This window comes from Cricetulus griseus (genome assembly GCF_003668045.3).
Source record: "Cricetulus griseus strain 17A/GY chromosome 1 unlocalized genomic scaffold, alternate assembly CriGri-PICRH-1.0 chr1_1, whole genome shotgun sequence".
In the NCBI taxonomy this organism is placed as follows: domain Eukaryota; kingdom Metazoa; phylum Chordata; class Mammalia; order Rodentia; family Cricetidae; genus Cricetulus; species Cricetulus griseus.
Window position 1 is genome coordinate 39,259,755 of NW_023276807.1, and position 22,594 is coordinate 39,282,348.

Consider the following 22,594-nt stretch of genomic DNA (forward strand, 5'->3'; position numbering starts at 1 on the left):
TAAAAGTTCTCATTACTCATACAGAGGTCTTGGGTTCAGTTCCCAGCACCCACAAGGTAGTTCTCAACTCCAGTTTCAGGAGATTCGATGCCCTTTTCTGCTTTCAGTGGGCACTAGGCACACATGTGATGGGCCTCAGTCATATGTGTGTACATGTCTGCAGTTTGGTGCAGATGGACAAGATGACTTGGCCAATGTGAAACATGACCAATATGCCCATCATGCCCAGGGCTTCCCAAAGCATCAGAGTACCTGTTGGAGCCTAGATTGGGAAAACACTGAAACAAAGAGAAACGAATATTTCTACCAGAAATCTGTTGCCAAGGCCCTTAGTGAAAACCTTACAAGCAACAGGCTACATACACTACCAAGAAGATGGCTGTTTGCAGCCACTGTGCACCAGGTACCTGTGGGGGAAGGACCCCGTTTGTCTTAATAGGCTGCAGTGTCACTTTTGTCTCTTAACAATGTTTTTATTTTTTCATTTTTGACATGGTCTCATGTTGTCCAATCTCTCTATGTAGCTAAGGGTGGTTTTGAACTTCTAGTCCTTCTGCCTCTATCTCCTAAGTGCTGGACTTACAGACGTGTGCACTACCATGCCTGACAATTGTGCTTATTGATCATGATCATTCCTAACTAGATACAAAACTCCCCAGCACCTAAATTACACTCTCTCTGTTGCTGCTGTTGATGGTGTTGCACGTTCACCTGCACCTTGGAAACTCGTGTTGTGCTGAGGTACTTACTGCCTTTGACCCTCAGAGCCAGGTGAGTTCCTCACTCAGGTCTTCATGGCTGGGCAGCACTAAGCCTGAAAGAGCTTCATTCTCGAAATGGCTTTTGTTAAGTCTTCATGAAAAACAGTCAGAGCCCCTGAAAAGAACTTTACTCTGGTGTCCTGCTAATCACGTACTTCAGACAAGTCAGGGCATGGGAGCCCTGGAGGAAGAAAGAGGGGTCACCCTCTGAAGGAGGGCAGGTGGGGCTCATGTTTAGATTTTCTGTGAAGAAAGTCATTTTGTAGGATTATTAAGCAAATTCCAGAAACTCATTCAGCCCCTGGAAGGTAGGAGAGACTCAGGTCTCAGACCTGAGGCCCACATGTTTGCAGGCCCCAGAATGAAAAGGCCTTTGTTGACTTTTATTTAGATTTATTTAACATCCAACCCACAGAAGACGGAAGGTAGGACATGACCTTGAGGAAGGCAGTTCCACCCGCTCCACAGCTTTTTGGCCCCTGGCTGCTTCATGAGTGGGTGCTAGCCTTCCTTTCCCCCTCCCCCCCCCCTTTAAAACCTCACCACAGTTGGAGCAGCCGTGTTTCCTCACGTCTGAGGGGAAGGGAGTGACCACTTCCGAAAGGATAGTATTTATATTTTTAGACCGAAATACGCGTTTACAATGGTTTTCTCAGAAAACACACTTTAAAAAAGTACTTTTGAACAGAAACATACATCTTAAACCGAAGCTGATTTCATTTGTACAATGGAAGTGCTGAACAATTTTGTTTTATTTCAATGGTGAAACAATTTTTTTTAAAAGCTTCTTGATTTTAGAGTATGCACCTCTCTGCTTTCTTGTGAGTGTGAGTGTGTGTGTGTGTGTGTGTGTGTGTGTGTGTGTGTGTTTGTGTGTGTGTGTAGCTTGCCAGTGTGTGCATGTGTGGAGGCCAGAGCACAATTTTGAGAATCTTCTTCAGCCTCACTTCACAGCATTTCATGAGACAGGGCTTCCCTGAATCTGCAGATTGTCTTTTGGCTAGATAGGCTGGTCAGCAGGCTGCTGGGATCTGCCTGTGTTTGCTTCTCCCATGTTGGGGTCCCAGGCACGTATCACTCACTACGCCTGCTTTTATGTGGGTGCTGGGAATTCATACCTAGCTCCTCATGCGTGTGCAGCAAGCACTTTCCCCACTGAGCCATGTCCCCAGCCCACTACGTTTCCTTTAGACGCCCATGTCAACAGAACCCAACCGTGTTTCTCTCTTTGGGATGACATGGCCCAACCTAGGTAGAGACAAAGGGCCTGAAAGATGGAGTGGGGGTGGAGAAGGGAAACGAAGGGCAGGACCACAGCCCAGATCACATTGTTTAGTCACAAATTTATGGGGCCTCACCTCTCAAGTGAGCCCTGGCATCACCCAGCCCCTTGCCATTGTGCATCAGGAGTGGCTACGAACCTATGTGCTGGACTTGCCACCCTGGTGATCTGCTACAGCTGCTAACTGGCACCATGGCCATGTTTTACATAGGAGCTGCCAGCCAGTTACATTAGGCAAGGTTTTTGAGAACTGTGACTGAACGAGGGATGTTTTGCTGAACGAACTAAGTTGTGGCCGGAATTGCTTGCTTTGTGTGGCTCTGAGGCCTCCTAAGACTTCCATAACTCACTTATTTACTCATCTTGAAGATCACTGGTGCAGAACCTTCTATGTCACAGTTAGAGACAGAACGTGGATACTTCTCAGGGCAACAGGAGACTGGTGTAAATATAGACAAAGCTAAGGAGCTGAGCTCATGAACATCCATTCAGTCCTGAGCATGTTTCTCCACGGGGGGTGGGGGGGGGCTGGAGGGCAGAACCCCAAAGGCTGCCTAGGCAGGAAGACAGACCACAGAGTCAACAGTGGCTGGAGGATGGGAATTTTGTTTACTAACTTTACCATGAATAACTTTAATCATTCACAAAATTTAAGAAGTACAAATTTGTCATATGAGTGTATTAAACTCTCACAATGAACTCTATAAAATTTGTGTTAATTAAGAAGAAAAGCTGGGTGGTGGCTCATGCCTGTAATCCCAGGATATGGGGGTGGGGAGTGGGGTTGCGGCAAATTTAGCAACAGCTGGGGTTTCATAGTGATACTGTCTCAAAAGAAACCACACACACACACACACACACACACACACACACACACACACACACACACAGGGTGTTGATTTCTCAGATACCTGTCATTTATATTTGAAAAGTTAACCATGTGCACACATTTGGACCATATATCCACAGGGGCACCAATGTGCACTTGCATGTAAGTGTGTGCACAGGCATGTGTGTAGTCACGATCCAGTGCTTAGCAAGGGAAAGTGACAAGATTCACTGTAAGGAGTTTCGAATTTACTCCAAGTCACCAGGTCAGAGAAGATGGTCTAGACCCCAGGTTTTCAGGATCTCAGACTGTTGCATCCACTGTGCAGCAAGACTGTCCATCAGTTTTATAGCTGCACTCCTGACATCTTGATCACACTGCTGAGTGCTCAGGTGGCTTTGATATATGTGTGTTATTTCTGTCATCCCACCTACAGTTTAAAGGGACCATAGCAGAGAAGGGGAGACCTCACAGGGAATGGTGCTGGCACCATCAGAAGGCATAGTGTTTCCAAGAGCTAAGGTTCCAAGAAAAGGCATCGTTTCCTCGTGCAAAAGAATGGCCAGGGATTCCTGGAAAGACATGAAGCTCCTTGCAGCTGGGCCCACTATTCTTTTGGTGCAGAGGAGACTTGAGGGACAACTCTGGCTTTAAGTCTGAATCCTGATCAATCCGGAATCTGTGCTGCTGTTACTTTTCTGGAATGGTCTTCTATCTTTTCAACAGGTACCCAAACCAGCTCCCAGCCTGCATTCTCCACCCCATCTCGTGTTTCCTCTTGCTGTTGCCCTTTTCACTCTGTGCTGTAATTTCCTGCTTGCTTATTGTTTTCTCCTTGGACCACAGGCTTCTCCATGACCAAAATCCTGTCCAGATAGCTTTTCTACATGCTCAGCACTAATTTTCACCCCTGTCACCAGTAAGCATGCAATAAGTATTATTTGTTGAATGACCAGAAAACATGAATTCAAAGGATTTGAATTTTTGCTTTTTTCTAAGGTTCAAATCCACATGGAATCTGATGTACCAGGATTTGGTTTTATTTTGTATTATTATTATTATTATTATTATTATTATTATTATTATTATTATGTGTTTGTTTTTTAAGATGAGAGGCAGGTGAGAGTGTTTGGCAAGTATTGAGGGCAAGAGGAAACAGACTTCAATGTAGTTAAGACAGACTTAAGCAGGTTGGAAGGCAGCCCAAGGGGATATTTGCAGAACTAATGGCCCAGTGTTGGGGATAAAGTGCATGGGATTTTTCAAACAAAGAGTTGATTGAGTTCTGTGCCATTGTCAGCATGGAAAGGTGGTGCAATAGAACAGGTGGCAGGAAGTGCCAGGAGCAGGAGCAGAAAATGTGCCTATGGTAGTTTGAATGTAATTGGCCCTCATAATCTCATAGGGAGTAGCACTATTAGGAGGCATGGCTTTGTTGGAGTGGGTATGGCCTTGTTGGAGGAAGTATGTCACTGTGGGAGTGGGTTTTGAGGTTTCCTGTGCTCAGGATACTGCCCAGTGTTTCAGTTGACTTCCTGTTGCCTGCAAGATGTAGAACTTCTAGCCACTTCTTCAGCATGTTTGCCTGAATGCTGCCATGTCCCACCATGATGATAATGGACTGAACCCCTGAAACTGTAAGTGAGCCACCCCAATTAAATATTTTCATTTATAAGAGTTGACATGATTTATTCCTGGAATATACAAGATGCCACCCTGTACATTTATCAGGGCGAAGCTGGCTGGAAGAGCACATGGGAGTGTTAAAGTCATATCAAGAAAGCCAGGCCTGAGAACTCACTGGACATATCAGACTAAGGAAAGAGTGCAACTTCCTCCTCATCTGGACCCCATAACAATGAGGACATCTGACATTGTGAAGACACTAATCCTGACCTGTCATGAGACCACTGAATGTGTGCATCAAGGGACTGGAAGTTAGAGAACTTGCAACCATAAAGGGTCTCAGATAGGCTTGGTCTCTGCTGTTGATGTCTGTTCAAATTGCTGTCTGCTTCTCCACCCATATATCCATCTGGCTCTGCTGCCCACCTGTCTGTCTGTTTCTTTGTTTAGACTCAATCAGTTTTGCCCTTGTCTTGTATGGCTCCACCACACCAGGCATTTCAACTCTGACCCCAGAAGTCTACCTCCAGTAGACCAACAGGGTTTGTTAACTGACTCAAGAGAATGTTTGCATGTCTGACCCTCAAGGCTCTTTGAAACTCCTTGAACTTCACTGTGGCCTCTTTGGCTCTTTACAGCCATTATGTTGCATATATATATATATTATATATATATATATATATATATATATCTGTGTGATGTGTAATGTGTGATTTATGTATAGTTAACTATCAATAATTGCTAATTAATGTTAGTAATTATCTTAGCTAGGGTGTCTATTACTGTGATGAAATACCATGACCAAAAGGCAAGTTGGGGAAGAAAGGGTTTATTTGACTTACACTTCCAAGTTGCTATTCATCACTAAAGGAAGTCAGGACAAGAACTCAAACAGGGCAGGAACCTGGAGGCAGGAGCTGATGCAGAAGCCATGGAGGGGTGCTACTTACTGGCTTGCTCCCCATGGTTTTCTCAGCCTGCTTTCTTATAGAACCCAGGATCACCAGTCCAAGGATGGCCCCATCCACCATGGGCTGGGCCCTCACCCATTGATCACTAAATGAGAAAATGCCTTACATCTGGATCTCATGGAGGCATTTCCTCAACTGAGGCTCCTTCCTCTCTGGTGACTCTAGCTTGTGTCAAGTTGGCACATAAAACCAGTCAGTACAGTAATTAAGATTGGAGTAAAAGAAATTGTGTTCACTTTGGCCAGGGGTAGCAAGGAAAGTGAGACTATTTGGCAAATTGCTGCCAACAAAGCTTGCACACTGTGAGTTTATTGCTATTTAATATATTCTGACGCTGTGGGAAGACATTATGTGTTCATCTATGTTTTGGACATAGTGAGCTCAGGGTACTCTTTTGTTCATTTACAAACATTTGCTTGAGCCTACTACCTCCACAAAATTCTGGATACAACCCCAGCTTAAGGCTGAATGAGGAACTTGTGGGTGGAATTCTACAATGTGGGGAACTAATATGAAGGAGCAGGCCAGTTCAAGTTCATCTAGCCACCAGAGAGCAGACTGGCTTCCAGCTGAGCTCGGGATAGCACTCCAAAGTCCACAGAGTCAAATGCATGGTTTAAGTGAGTCTTTAAGTCCAGTTAGCAAGAGCCAGACTAGCAATGGCTTCAAGTTAGCCGTTAGCTGAACTCAGAGGTCTGAAAGTTGTTTTCTTCCACTGCTGCTGGTTAAGGCATGAGTAGTTAAGACACAACCAAACCAACAATAAAGCAGTTTTATGTCTTTGGAATCTGTAAGCAGGTGAGCTGGTCTGCCTCAGGTGAAACTCTTTATGGCATACACATCTCTGCCATTTGTTCCTCACCATACAGGTTTTGAAGGAGCATTGTGTAGCACTGTCAAGTCAGGGGCTGGTAATTAGGTCTTGCATGTACAAGTTGTCCTGTGTTAGACAGGTGCCTGGGAAGTGTAAATATAATGAGAAGCACTCACAGAGGTCATGTTTGAATCTCTTGGGGGAAAGTGAAGCTGATGAGGTCCTCTAACATCTGAAGAGGCGAGCGTGTTACCAGGCAACCAAGCCAGAGGAGTCTTATGCTACCTTAGACTCACCCTGGAGAGGTTGTGGTAGCTATACTTGAATCAGTCATTTCATTAGAGTTACGAAGAGTTAGCTAATAAAGAGTATAACTATAGTGTAGTCAATACTCCCAATATCCGACTGATCAGAAACACCATGGTATATCTATAACAAGTGAAGATTTTTACAATTTAAAATAATCAGTGACCTTCTCCAAAAGAGCATTCATCCTAGGTGAAGGCTTTGGTAATTCTCTGAACATGGACAATTTATTTGCACTTAAGATTGGCTTGAGGACTCTAGAAGACACTCATGAGGAGGTACTGCAACTTCCGAGACACTGTTGTGTTAGGTGTGTTAGCTTAGAGAGGCTCCTAGCCCCTTTCCACGGGTGCTTAATCCAGCGAGGCTGCTTCATAGTCTGCTGTTTTTACAGTGATGTGTCCCCTTCTGTTTTGTGGGAATGTTGTAGGTTAACTTTCCCAAAGATCTTTGTAATCATAGAACATCATTTGGTTCCAGTTGATGAAGTGTTTATGGATTCTAGAATATTCTACCAGCCTTCCAAGACCTTCTGTAGTGTAGCTCCAAGTGTAATTCCTGGCTTGAGTTACATCTCGGAACACATTAGCTAAGGTCTATAAACTGCCAGGTGCTCGTGGATGGGTGGGTGGGTAGATAGATGCATGACTTGCTTGCTCTCCAGCGCTATGAGTTCATCTTCTCATTCAGGCAGCAGCAAGCAACATTCCTACTTACTGTATCTCCTTCAAGAAAAACGCCTTGCCCTTTCCACACTGTGAACCATCTGTGTTGAGTTTCTATAACAAGATCCCAGAAGCTGGGTGTCAGTACACACTGGGACTTTACACAGTTCTGGAGTCGGGGAGTCCGAGGTCAGTCAGTGTCTGGTGGAGGGGTTCTGGTGAGGGTCCTTTGCCGGCTCATGGACATCAGTCGTCTAATGTGTTCTCAAATGCCACAATACCATCCAAGATTTCCACACATGAACTTTGTGGGTACCAACACTCAGTTCCCAGCAGCCACAGGTGTTTCATCATGGATTCATCTCTGGCTACTTTAACTCTCGCTGCTCTTTTACTGCAAATTTCAAAATGACAGTACTTACTCCCATACAATTGAGAAACCATTTCTTCATCTAATTTATTATTGTTTTCTTTTTTTGAAATTTCAGGTCCGGGGTCTCCTATCTCCAATCTATGTTCTAAATCTCCACTCTTGACTTCCGATATGAGATGATTATCAGCTTTAAGCTCTGACACTGTGATTTCCCTGCTACAGTGGACTGTAATCCAGCCTTGTGAGCTGAAATCACCCCCTTTGTCCCCTTGGTTTGCTTTTTGTCAGGGTATTTTGTTGCAGTAACAAAAATGAAACTAGGACTCATCCCATTATTTATATTTATTTACTTTTAGGCTAGTTTTACCTTTTTTTATAATTTTGGAGGGCAGGAGTATGATGTGTTTAATCACATTTTTAAATATTATAAAAATATAGATTTAAATGGCATGTTAAATGCTTTCTTTGTCCATGCCGCTGGTTCCACCAGCCGATTGCCACCACTGTCCCTTGCTTTTGGCAGGCAACAATGGTGTTAAGAAAAGGGGTTGACAGAAGAATGTTGTCAAGTATCTATTTTAAAAAGGTGTGGTCAAGGCTAAGAGACAGGGGGATGGAAGCATCGTGAGGAAGCAGCAGTGACACTCCCTTGTCACTCACTGGCCTGACAGAGCAAGAGAGGCCAGTGACCACCCAGCCAGAAAGACTGGCCATCACAGGAAAGGGTCCTAAACAGGCCACTGGCTTGGCCAAAGGAACACCACTGCTGCCAAATGCTGGCCTAACCAGGAAGAACATGTAATGGGGAATGTCCTTCTTTGTATATGTTTATCTTATTGGTTGTTGAATAAAGTACTATTGGCCAATGAAGAAGCAAGTTAGGTGGGACTAGGAGTCAAGGAGGATTCTGGGAAATGTAGTAAAGAGTGTGATCCAGGAAGGAAGTGGCATAGCAGGCAGACTCATATATAAGCAGGGACAAACAGGAAGAGCTCTTGCTCTTCCTTTTCCTCTCTGTGGAGTCGCCATGTAACTGCCAGGAAGACAGGATGCAAGGCCTGCATCCACCATAAGATAAGTCTTATGATTATGGTTGATAATTAAGACTGAGCTACCAGATGAGAAATCCTAGTCATTGGCCAAGCAGCATTTGTACCTAATATAAGTCTCTGTGTGTTATTGGTCCCACGTTGGGACCATAACGTGGCAGCGGGTAGAACTCGGGCAGCCTGGCTGAAAGCACCCACATGGCGGCAGGGCTCAGGAAGCTTTGGTGTAAAGGTTTATCGTTACAAACATGAGAGTAAGTACTCTGCTCTCTCTCTCTCTCTCTCTCTCTCTCTCTCTCTCTCTCCTCCTGGTTTCTAATGTCTCTTCCATCCATATCCAGCTGGAAGAGGCAGGCAGGAGAGTTGATTGGTACAGTCCTTGGCAGGGTAGCTCCTGAGTGAAAGGAGGGGGATGAGAAGGAAGATGGCAGAGATCCAGATAGGCGGCTCACCTGCAGCCTCCATGACTCCAGTCTCTGATCAAGTTGCCGACAGCACATGCTGTTTGCAGGCTTCCTTGGCTTTTCATTTTAGGTCAGGAAGGCCACCTGCATCTGTGTAGGGAGATCCCTTAAATGGGAGAGCTGGAAGAGCAGGAGGCCCCTAAATGGCTGCCTGTAGCCAGGTTACCTCAAAAGGGCAGATCCAAGAAGCAGACATGGCCTGGAGGGACACTTTAATACTTGGAGTCTGACTCATCATATCCAAGTAGTAATCAGTTAGCTCCTTGGGCCACCACACTGAATATTATGAAAGAACACCTCACTCTTAATTAATGTATGGTAACATATAGAGGCGTTCTACCTTACTGGAAATATAGTGCTTAGACTAGTCAGATGATATTTAGAACCCAGAAATGTCCAGCCATAAATCCCTTCCCCAACTTGCAGTTTGTGGTAATAATGAAAATGAGCTAGTTAGACAGCAGGGAACTATGTATAGTCATTTATATTCCAAAGTTTAAACTATAAGATACTGAATTATAGCCCAGCAGTGGTGTTTCATGCCTTTAATCCCAGCACTCGGGAGGCAAAGGTAGGTGGATTTCCAATGAGTTCCAGGATAACCTGGTCTACATAGTGAGTTCCAGGGCAGTCAGGGCTACACAAGAAACCCTGTCTCAGAACAAAACAAAACAAAGTAAAAAAGATACTAAATTACATCAATAATATGATGGAGGAAGTTTTGGAGGTGGTTTTGAATTTTCTCTTTGTTTTGAATTTTCACTTCACTGTTCTTTTCTTTTACCTAAGAGTTCAGTTCCTAGCACCCATGTCAGACAGCACCCATGGGAATGGTTAAGGTGGACTTACACGAGTCACTGATTTACAGAATGGGGCACAAATTTCGAAGGTTGAGTTCTAGGAGCTAGGGGAGCAGTGTGCCCACAGAGCAGCTGCATTATGGTCCAAAACATCGAACCTGTCAGAGGGGAACAGTACTTGTCTCTGTAGTCTTCTGTGTAAGGTAAGTGGAGGCTGGAGCATCCCTGTCTGTTCTGTGCTGCTGTAAAAACATAATTCATAAAAACAAATGTTCTTTTGTCCAGGGATTGGAGAGATGGCTTGGTGGCTAAGCACACTTGCTGCTCCTGCAGAGGACCAGAGTTCAGTTCCCAGCGACCATGTCAGACAGCTCACAATTGCCTGTTACTCTTCCAAGAGATGCGACACCCTCTTTTGGGCTCTGCGGGCCCCTGAATTCATGTATACCCATATGCACACATACACACATAAAATATTAAAATTGAAACAAATATTTAAAAGTTCTTTATTAGGGTTTTGAAGGCTGAGAAGTCCAAAGTTAATACTCTGGCATGAAGGTCTGATCTGTTTCCAAGCTCTGGAGGGAGCAACATTGTGCCCTCCATAGCAGAAGAGACAGGGGACAAAGGGCTGAACTCCTACCAAGCTCCTACATAAGGATATCTAATTCCAATCATAAAGGAAGAATCTTGGTTCAATGACCTCTTCATACTGCCACATTGATCCTCAGCCTCCAACACCTGAACTTTGGAGGGGACATATTCACACTGGTTGAGGGAAGGCTTCAAGACAGTGATTCAAGTGACATGTAGTGAATTTGCTGTCAGTGTTCCAGTGTAGAGTTAATCCTTTTGGCTGAGTGGTGGTTAGCAGAAACGTGGATAAATGATAACCCTGAGTGTTTTGCAGTGGTAATGAAGCCTACATGGGCCTAATTAGAACTTTCCTAAATGATATGCATTTCCTCTGCTCTCCTTGCCTAACTTCAAGCAGCAACCGACCTCTTGGGAGTCAGTTCTATGTGTGAACCTTGTTCAGGCCCACTAGTGACAATACCACAGAAATGGTGAACCATTGGACATGTCTAAATAGCCATAGACTTCAGTCAAGCCCACCAACTGTTAATGTGCTCTGCAAACATATTTTTATTATGGCTTAATTTTGATTTGTCTTATAGTTAGTTGTATTTAAACCATGGAATTTTGAGAGTTCTTCATATATTCTGGATATAAATTCTTCATCAGGTATGTAATTTGAACATACATCCCCGAGTAGTTGAATTAGGTACTGGCTGGTTTTGTGTGTCAACTTGATACAAGCTGGAGTCATCAGAGAGGAGGAAGCCTCAGTTGAGGAAATGCCTCCATGAGATCCAGGTGTAAGGCATTTTCTCAATTAGTGATCAATGTGGAAGGGCCCAGCCCACATTGTAGGTAGGCACATGGTAGGTGGTGGCATCCCTGGACTGGGAGTCCTGGGTTCTATAAAAAAGCAGACTGAGCAAGCCATGGCAAACAAGTCAGCAAGCAGCACCCCTCCATGGCCTCTGCATCAGCTCCTGCCTCCAGGTTCCTGCCCTGTTTGAGTTCCTGTCCTGACTTCCTCCAATGATGGGCTATGATCTGGAAGTGTCAGCCAAATAAACCCTTTCCTCCCCAACTTGCTTTATGGTCATGGTGTTTTTGTCACAGCGATAGGAACCCTAACTAAGACAGATTATATTTTTACAGCCTTGGGATTCAGTATCTTCCTGTGTCAGTCTGACTAGTGCTGGGGTCACAGGCATGTATACATGACTTGAAAGTGTCATTGACTTGCAAAGGTTTTAGAATTTCACTCTTAGTTCCTAGTTTTCCCTTCTTGTGTATGTTTGCAGTGACATGACTGAGACTAAGAAGGATTACTCTAAACATTCTTTTAAGAATGTTAAAAGTTGCCTTTTCCCCTTGCTCCTCCAGCGGCAGGATGTGATCCATCGGCAAGGGAGGACGCCAACAAGGTGTCCGATAAGATAAGTCTTATAAAATATATAGATTTATGATAATTAAGACTGAGCTAGCAGATGAGGAATCCTAGTCATTGGCCAAGCAGCTTTGAACCTAAAAAAAAAGAGAATGCTAAAAGTTTTGACACTGCCATGTAGGTTATGATCAGTTGTGTTCATCTTTACATGTGGTGAGGCAGCCTGGCTTGTACATATCCAGCTGTTCCAGCACTGGTCATCCAAAGGGGTCACTTCCTCCCTTCCTTCTCTTTATTCCCTCTTTCTTTCTTTCTTTCTTTCTTTCTTTCTTTCTTTCTTTCTTCCTGTCTTTCTTTCCTTCTTTCTCTTTCTCTCTCTCTCTTTCTTTCTTTTTCTTTTCTTTTTTTTGTGACAGAGTTTCTCTGTGTAGCCTGTCACTCTTTAGACCAGGTTGGCCTTGAACTCACAGTGATCTGCCTGCCTCTGCCTTCCAAGTGCTGGGATTAAAGGCGTGTGCCACCACTGCCCAGCCAAAGGACCACTTCTTGTTTGCTCTATTTTGTTGGCATTTTTATTAAAATAGTTGGTCATAGGTCTCTGAGCTTTCAAACTTTCTCCATCAAGCAGCATACCTTTTCATCTGCTGGTAATACAGTCCTGATTGCTACAGCCTATCCTCCTATTTGGAAAAATGCCCTATCTATTAAGATTCTAAGTTAGAATCAGTTGATTCCTTGAACCTTTTCCTTAGAACATTCAGAAGTATCCCCTGCCCCTGGGCACTCCTGTTTGTGTCTCTAAGATTCTAAGTTAGAATCAGTTGATTCCTTGAACCTTTTCCTTAGAACATTCAGAAGTATGCCCTGCCCCTGGACACTCCTGTTTGTGTCTCGCAGTACTAGTCTCCATGTTCACCAGTACCCCATTCTCAGTCATGGGACAAAGAGCCTGTGTTCTTGCTGGCTGTCTTCTGGAGCCACCCTTAGATTCCAGAGCCTCTTCTCTGGTTCTTGGACATGGGCTTCACATGTTCAGGGCTGCAACAATCCAGTAGATTTTTTTTAAATGTTTTTTCTTTTGAGACAGGGTCTCACTATGCAGCCTTGGCTGTCTTGGGACTCACTGTGGAGACCAAGCTGGCCTTGAACTCACAGAGATCTCCTTTCCTCTGCCTCCCAGGTGCTGGGATTAAGGAGGTGTGCCCAGGATGTCATTTCCATCTTTTTTTCTTGCTTTCTTCTGCTTTCAGCAGGAAGACAGGATACCACTCTGGGTCAGTTCAGACAACCCTGAATATTTCCTTAAGAGCAGCTGACTAGTGATCTTAATGAAGTCCCCTTTAAAGTCCTCCTTATCCATATAATGTGGCACAGTCAGAGGCTCCAGTGAGTAGGATGTGGATGTCTTCAGAGGATATTATTCAGCTCATACACAGGGGTCAGGATTATCAAATGAGTGCTGTCATTTTGAATGGAAACTTTTAGGCCACTTGTACGATGCTTTATGTGACAATTCTATGTTGCCAGCTGTTGTCTTCAGCATTAAAAAGGCAATCCATTGCCCAAATCATAGACCACCAGGAGTCCAAGTTCACATGCAAAAGCAAAGAGTCTTTATTGCAGCTCGAGCTTGGGCTCTCTGTTGCTCCGACACAGAGGACAGCTATGGCAGGTTTTTTAAGGAGTAAAGGATGCCGTGGTAGGGGAATTATGGATTCAGATGGGGGTTGAACTCCTGATTGGGCAGGAGTGAGGTAGCAGAAGTCTTGTCAAACAGGGATTGGTAATGGCATTGCTGCAAGGAAATTGGCAGCCTATATATGTTAAGCAAGCTGTTCTTAACGTTCTGAAGCAACTAGTACTTGTTTGTCTCAATTTTGATTGGTCCCCTGAAGGGTACAGTTTGTGGTTTTTCCTGGTTATTGTAAGGGTGAGGCCTAGTCCTGGTATTGTTAGTCTGAATCCTGTCATGGCCGCACTAATGTTAAATTAGGCCTCTTCCCTCACCTCATTCATTGTTCTCAGAAGTTACCAGAATATCTTGATGATACACTTAAATGTAATATGTCTTTAATATGTCTGTGCATAGGGAAGTTGACTCCTGACACAGGAACCAGAACTGAAATTCACACAGTTGAGGAAAAGATAGATACCTTCAGAATTTTTCGCATTCATTCTGTCATCATCTTGAGGCATTCTGACACAAGAAAAGATCGAGTAGAAGTCTTTCCAGGGCAGTTGGCTGCCTGCAGCCTCAACGGGGCAGAAAGTTTGGCAGAACCAACAGGTCATCCATGACAATGTTGACTGTATCATTCCCACCCTCACAGAACTATTCGGTCCTGCCATGTTGGTGTCCAAATGCAAGCCATGTACCAGATGACGGATCAAGGCTTTTTGTTGTCATTTAGAAGAGGACAAAACATGAAGAATGGTCAGGAACTTGTTTCTATCTAATACATACAAATCCCAAAGAGGATTTGTATGAGAGAATTAAAATCTAATCCATATTGTACCTCTTATCACCATTGGGAAAGTATGTCTTGAATACTTGAGCTGCTGGGGATTCTGTGTCAGGAAGACTAGGATGTTTATAGGAGGACTCGTGTTTTTGCACATGTGCACTCGGAAGCCATGATCCATAGTGGTTCCATTTTTACCAAGCATTTGTACAGTTAGATGTCAGCAGCCAGTGGACCTCATCTGCAGTGGTTAGAGGACAAACTGGAGCAAACCCACGACATTTGCAAGGGCTGGAACAAGAAAGGGAAACCTTCTGGAAGAGCTGTGTCTCCCAGAATACAGCAGAACAAAGAGGTGGGCAGATGAAAATACCTGGCACACAATTTAACCAATTACATTAGTTTTAAAGAAGATTAAGCTGGAGGGCTAAACTTACAGAACTTCATGGCTTACTATGAATGCACAGTAATCAAGACACCATGGTATTCACAGGAGAATAGACATGTAGATCAATGGAATAGAAAAGAAAATCCAGAAATAAGCCCACAATAATATGTCTGACTGATTCTTTTTAAAATTAATTTTATTTAAATTAAAACAATCTTATTTTACATATCAATCCCAGTTCCTTCTCCCTCCTGTCCTCCCTTTCTCCCCACCCTTTCCCCATCCCACCCCCTATCCACTCCTCAGGAAGGGTGAGGCCTCTCATGGGTAATCATCAAAGACTATCACATCATTTGGGACAGGACCTGATTCTGACAAAGTGTAAAAGTGGTTCAATGAAGAAAGGACAGTCATTTCAACATACTGAAACCACACAGGCCAGCAAAATAAATTCTAAAGGTACCTCAACACATAGCATGGATTTAAATGTAAGATGGAAAACTTTTAGAAAAAAAAACATACAAAATTCAGGAGACATGTTCTCAAGCACCACTTGAAGCACACTCCACAAGAAAACAAAGTAGGTATATTGGATTTTGTCAAAATTAACCTTTTATTTTGTAAAAATAATTAAGAAGAAAGGCAAGCAATTACTGGCAAACGGTAGAGTGTCTGGTCAATATGGAAAAAAAAATGCTCAAAACTCAAAAAGAAACAATCCAAGTAGAAAGTGGAAAAAAAGTTTTCAAAATATGTGAATTGGTATAAACAGAATGAAAGATGAAGTAAGCTGGAAAGGATGCCACGGTTTACAACTCATCCAGGGACGGACCAATCTCACTCATATGCCACTCACTTTCTTTAAAAAACTTAAGTCTGCCTTTGTGTCTTGTTTATCTTTTTTGAAAATAGATTTTATTTTCTTTGTGTGTGTATATGTGCAGGTGTGCAGGTATTTACAGAGGCCAGGAGTCTGGGTTCTAGAACCAGAGTAACAGACAGCTTTTAAGCATCCAACATGGGTGCTGGGAACCGAATTCATGTCCTCTGGAAGGAAAGTCTGAGTTCTTAGCCCCTGAGCCATCTCTCCAGCCCCTCTGTTCTCATTTCACTTTTTTTTTTTTTTTGATTACCAAGACAGTCCTGTTAATAGTGCATAGAAAGTGTCACTTGAAGAAGCCCACGCTGACTCAGGGGAACTGTTATTCTCTTGAATGTCTTCCTCTCTTCTTCTGTACTTAAGTCAATGTCAAAACCCTTTTAGAATAAACTTCAAAGTATAGCATGAAAACATTATGGATAAATTAGAAATCAAACTACTTTCATTTTGAAAAATGATTTGTTTGTTTTTATTTTATGTGAATGTGTGAACGACCACCAGTGTTTAAGTCTTGTGACCATGGAGGTCAGTGTGGGCACTGGATCCCCAGAGTTGGTGTTATACGCAACTGTAAGCCCATCTCATGTAGATGCTGGGAACCAACCTAGGTCCTCTGCAAGAGCAGCAGCACTTTTAACCTTTGGGTCACCTCTTCTGCCCCAACCTCACCATCATGTCCCATGATGTTTAAATTGGACATACATGGTTTTCCATCTAGAATAAATGGATAAATATCTAGAAGTTAATGACTTTGTCTCAATTGCTAGGGAAAACCAAGTACATATGACTTTTTTGTTTTTCTTTTTCTAAGCCCTATTGTGTTGTCAAAGGAGAAGTCGAAAACCTCATGAGAATTGGGTCTGGGGCGAGGCTTGGTAGAGCACTCACCCAAAATAGCACAAGAGATTCTGGCTTCTTCTATAGTCAAACAACCAACACAAACACTCCTGAAGTTGCATTTTCCAATAAATTATCATGAATGAGAACCTGTGATTTATGAATGACTATGTTTTGGTCTCTGGGATGTTTTGGTACCTGCATGTTTCTGATACCAGTTATCTGATTAACCATAGAGTTTTCCTAAATCAGTCTATTTTCTTTAGGCTGGTTCTTTTCCCCTTGGCAATCTGCCAGGTGCAGGAATCTCAGAGGAGGGAGGGCTCCCTTTTCAGGGAATATATACTGTGGGCAAAATGGCAGGGTGTAATTTACCCTGTTGGAGATCTCAGATACCCAGGGTTCTCTTAGTTTTTGGAGGGAAACACAATCAAGGATAGATTTTGGCAACTGCATGGGAAAAAAAAAACAGAACAGATAAACAAACTGCTGATATTGTGGGGAGCAGAAGAAAATCTATGAAAAGCGTGTTTGTTCTACCAGGTGGCTCTGCCATTACCATAAGCAGCGCTATTCCACATGGAGCAGCACTGAGGTACCACACACTAGGCCATCTAGCTGGGAAGATGATGGTAGAGTAGAATGGGTTGTGGTAGTTGCCAGTCACTGCCCCTGCCCCCAGCCACGATGGGACACAACTCTTTTGGACTACCAATGACATATATAAGTTCCACCACAGTGGCTGTATGCTATTCCTTTGTTATTCCCCAAGGAATTCCAGTAGTATGCACAAGAACGAAAAGTAGAATGAAGGTGGGAGGAATTTGACATCTGCCCTAATTTAAAAAGCACCAAACCCCCAAATGGCAGCCTCATCTTACTAACTTATTAAAATATAATTTCTGGGGATGGAAACTCAGCAGTGGCTCGAAGCCCTTAGGTGGGAATCAGCTGTACGTAATCACATGTACATCAGCTCATGGCAAGTCTTTAGCTTCAGGACTTAAGATGCAACAGCCATTTATCATCTCATGTCAGCCCAAACTTACCCACCGTGTGAAGTCTTCTCTCTGCATTCCTCATGTCTTCGCTCTCTTCTAACCAACCGTGCCTTTCTTTTCTCTTCCTTCTCAGGGTATATACACGCTTCTACCGTTGCAGCAATAAGGTTGAGTTTCATTTTGGAAGGAATACTTATGTCAGTCTTCTCTTACAAATTAGAAGACTTCCCCTTAATTGGTACCCAAATAAGAGGCAGGGTGTATTTATTCCCTGGTGTCTAGGACACACCACACAGTTTAGAAGATAATAGTTGTTTCTATGTGATTGCTCGGAAATGGCAGCAAGATTACTAGCTCCCTGTCACTCAAGAGTTAGATCTTGATGAACTAATGGTGTGGATGCTAGTATTATTAAGCATTTTGCCAGTTTGTTTAGGATGGCAGCATTTTTTGTTTTGTTTTGTTTTGGTTTGGTTTTTCGAGACAGAGTTTCTCTGTGTAGCTTTGGAGCCTATAGGATAGAAGCATTTTGATTCAAATAAAAAATGATGAGTGTATGAAGTCAGAATTGAGTTTATAGTACTGGCAGGAAGGGAGTGAAATTATTTTAAGGGAAAAAGTATTGCATTAGGCAGCTTTCTTCTCTCAGTTATTGTTATGCAAAGGTACAGGGACTGAATGAGAGCAAACCATGAACAGAAAACAAGTCAAAGAAAAACACATCTGGCCATACTTCCCTTTGAAGATTGATTGATTGTCTGGAATGAGCCACGCGCTGTGGTGTCTGGGCCAGTGACACAGAAGCCGAAGTGGACAAGAGTCCCAGGTGGCGCAGGACAAGGCAGCAGAGGTTGCTAGAGTCTGGGTAGGTGTCTTCAAAGGCTCATGTGTTGCATTTGGTCCTGTTCTGGTTCCATTTCTGTCACTACAATAAAACATTCTGACCCAAAACAACAGTGTTGGGGGATGGAGGTAAAGAGAGGGCTGAGGCAAAGAGGTTGTTACTTTACTTCTGGGTCACAACCCATCATTGAACCCAGGACCACCTGCTTGGGGATGGATGGTGCTGCCAAAACTCGACTGGATCTTCCCCCATCAATCATTAATGGAAACAATTCCTCACAGACACGACCACACACTAATCTGTTATGGTCAACTCCTCAATAGAGGATTCCTCCACTGACTCTGGCTGTGTCAAGTTGACAGTGAAGACTAACTAGGAAAGGGCCTTGTCCACTGTGTTAATGGGAGGTGGCACAGTTTCTGAGATGTGGGCCCAAGAGGGAAGAAGTTACATCACTGGAGTTCACAAAGGGCTCTGTGGCTCTGGTTTCTTACTCCTCTGTCTTCGTAACCCAGACACCTTGGGGGGGGCGGACAGCCTCCCATGTTAAGCCCCAAGGCCATTGGTCTACCTGATCATGTGTTGAAAACTCTAAAACTATTAGAGAAAATGAACTTTTATTTCTTTAAAAATCAATTGTCTCAGATATTATGTTACAGTAATAGAAAGTGGTCTAATGTGGAGGCGTTATTTAGAGAACCTCAAGATGCCTCCACAAAAAATTTTAGCCACACAAGGCAAAATTGTATTATGCCCTGAAACAGATTCTTTTGACCCTGCCTTGCATGTGTGTGTGCATGCATGTGTGTGTGCATGCATGTATGTGTGCATGCATTTGTATGTCTGGGTGTGTGTGCGCATGTGCGGTGAATGGTATGTATATACACGAACATGTCTGTGCAGCTGATCTTTCTTTCTTTCCTTGTTTTTATTGAGTTATATATGTTTTCCCCACTCCCTTCACTTCTCCCCTCTCCTCTTCTATCCTCTCCCATGTCCCCCATGCTCCCAATTTACTCAGGAGATCTTGTCTTTTCCCCCTTCCTAGGTAGATCCATGTATGTCTCTCTTATGGTCCTCTTTGTTACCTAGGTTCTCTGGGGTTGTGGCCTGTAGGCTGGTTGTCATTTGCTTTATGTCTGATATCCACTTATGAGTGAATACATATTATATTTGTCTTTCTGGGTCTGTGTTGCCTCACTCAGGATGGTTTTTTCTAGTTCTATCCATCTGGCTGAAAATTTCAAGATGCCATTGCTTTTTACTGCTGAGTAGTACTCCATTGTGTAAATGTACCACATTTTCTCTATCCAGTCTCCAGTTGAGGGGCATCTAGGTTTCCAGGTTCTGGCTATTACAAATAATGCTGCTATGCACATAATTGTACAATTGTACAAATATCCTTTTAGTGTGAGTATGCATCCTTTGGGTATATGCCCAAAAATGATATCTTGGGGTCTTGTGGTAGATTGAGTCCCAATTTTCTGAGAAACCAGCATACTGATTTCCAAAGCAGCTGTACAAGTTTGCACTCCCACCAGCAATGGAGGAGTGTTTCCCCTTACTCCACATCCTCTCCAGCATAAGCTGTCTTCAGTGTTTTGATCTTGGCCATTCCTGTGTAGCCGTTCTTATCTGTATGGAGGACAGAGGTTGTCATCAGGTGTCTTCCCTTGCTCACACTCCATCTTTTTTCTGAGATAGTGGATCATGTTGAAGCTGGAGATTGCCATTTAAGCTAACTGGTTCATCTGTCTGTAGGCTACAGGCTTGAGGTTACGGACTCATATCTTTGTACCTGGCTCTTATATGGGCGCTGGGGATTGAACTCAGAGTCTCATGTTTGTACTGAAAACACTTTCCCCAATGAGCCACATCTCCCTGGACTTGAGATGAATTATTCCGACAAAAAAAATAACTGAGGAATCAGGACAACACTTAGCACCACTTTGGGACATTTTTGACAAAGTGTGTCAGGCAAGCAAAAAAAAAAAAAGACCCCCTATTTATAAAAACAATTCCTTGTACCCAAACTGTGCTTAATAACTATTCAAAACCAGTTCTAGGAGATCAGACCTCCTCATCTGACCTCCACATGCCTGTGGTGCACATTCATGCATGCAGACAAAACATTCACAGACATAAAATGAAATAAGTAAATCTTACTTTTGTTTTAAAAAACCCACACAGGATTTTGAGGGAGGTTGTGTCATTGGTAGGTTTTGGGGAGACATAAAATGTGGAATTTATCTTTGTGCTTAGTGACTGAGACACCTATGAGGGTAAGATTTTAGTGAGTGATTTGTTTGGATGACATTGTTTTTGACATGGACTCAAATGGTGCTTGGAATCACAGACCTAGGTGTTCAGATTCAAACACTCATGTTATAAAAGCAATATCATACACTGTCTGTTTTCTTTGTTAAAATGGACTTTTCATAGATGCCATAATTACGCTTCGTTGAAATACCATTTCCTGCCTAGATTTGCATAAATTATAGTTCTACATAAAATATGTACCTATTGCAAAAGCAAAAATATTCCATGGTCTAGTGTGAGTGTGTGGGTGGGTGCTGGTGCCAGCATGCATAGGGCATGTGTCATCAGAGGACAACCTTGGGTGTTGTTCCTCAGGTGCTTTCTGCCTTTTGTTTGCCACATGGTCGCTCATTGGTTAGAATTTCACCAGCAGGTCAGCTGGCCTGTGAGCTTGCACAGTTCTTCCTGTCTCTGTCTTCTATCTAAGCACGACTGGGATCACAGGTGTGCATCATTGCACCCAGATTTTGACATGGGTTCTAGGGATCCAAACTCAGTGCCTCAGACACAGCAACATTTTACTGACTGAGCTCCATCTTACCCCCTACCCCCTGGACATACTGTTATGAAACCAGGCATCATAGACTTTGTGATATATAATGGCCACCACTTATGATGGCGATTTTGTTAAAAAACAAACAAACAAACCAAAAAAAAAAAAAGGAATCTAGGCAGAACACAAGAGGGATGGCTCAACTCTGCTACTCCAAAACTAAAGCTTTAGCTAGGATGGGTTCACTGGAGGCTTGTGGGGAAGCTCAGGGGAGGCTATTGGTCTAGGGCCCCAGTTCTATACAAGGTGTCTGCTGGGGCTGGAATGGCTTCTACACTCATGAATTCAGTGCGTGCCCTAAGATGGCAATAGCTGGGGGCAGCCATCACTGCTCTGCCTAAAACACCCGATCCTTGTGGCTGGTTTGAGTGTCTTCATGTGGTAGTCTCATACTGGTTACCTGTTACATGATAGCTGCCTTCTCAGGAGGAATGAGTGGGAACCTGGGAATCAACCAGGCCTGTGCCCAGATCCAGGACAGTATGCAAAAGCTCTATTCTGCTGGCTAAAGAACTCACAGTGCCTGAGCAGGGTAAAGGGAGGGAAGTGATATGCTCTACTTCTTGAGGTGGGTGGTGAGGTTTTATCACAGAAATGCATGTGAACTGGAGATAGTATGGCAGTCATCCTTAGAAAAGGACATCACCTGCACCATGAATTCCAAACTGAAGACATGTGACCAGAATGTGCCTCCCTGAGTGATGATTATTTGGGCTTCTGTTCTAGCACCATGGACAAGCAGCAACTGATAAGCTTGGAGAAGGGTGGCTTCAGTGAAGCCTTCCTTTTCCAGTAGGACTGCAGCCAACTGTAGGTGGTGAGAGGATGTGGTTTCCTTCACCATGTCCTTTTATCCTAGACAGAAGCCCAAGTATCTCGAACTGTAGATGAGGACCCCGAGGTAAAAGCTCCCCCTAAGGTGTAATGATGGCTCTCGGGATTATGGGATTAGGTTTACAAGGACTTCCTTTAGCTTCCTCCAGAACCTTTTCCCAGCAATTGGCATGAGACTTTCCTGTAAATAATCCAACAGTGGTTTGTTTTAGGAGTTTTCCATTCTTTTGGAATCCAGCGTTACTTGTCGAGGAAGCCTGAGTTGGGAGTTGGATCTAGTTCAGATCTTGATTTGATCAAGTGTTAGTTCTGTGACCTTGAGCAAATGACACCGGAGAGAAGCTCACTTCTCTGCTTGGAGAATTAGAATCACAAGTGCTCTCTACAGTTCCTTCCAGATTTTATACGAATGAAACAGTTGATAAATGTTACTTTCCTTCAGAAAAAAAGCTAGGAAATCTAGGGAAGGAAACAGTTCCTTTCTATGGTGATTATGCTCATTGTCAATTGGACAGAAGTTAGAGTCATGCAAGAGATGAGCTCTGGGCATGCCTGTGGGGGTTGTCTTGTTTA

At 43.4% G+C, this 22,594-nt stretch overlaps 1 non-coding gene and 1 pseudogene across 1 annotated transcript; one reads left to right on the forward strand and one right to left on the reverse strand.

Annotated features, from left to right (window-relative positions):
• Positions 1-312: 312 nt before the first annotated feature.
• On the reverse strand, positions 313-446 carry LOC113832806. The gene has a single exon (XR_003480280.1). It is a non-coding gene; the product is annotated as a small nucleolar RNA SNORA70 (small nucleolar RNA).
• A 13,521-nt stretch (positions 447-13,967) lies between these two features.
• Positions 13,968-14,767, forward strand: LOC113832780 (annotated as a pseudogene).
• Positions 14,768-22,594: the final 7,827 nt, after the last annotated feature.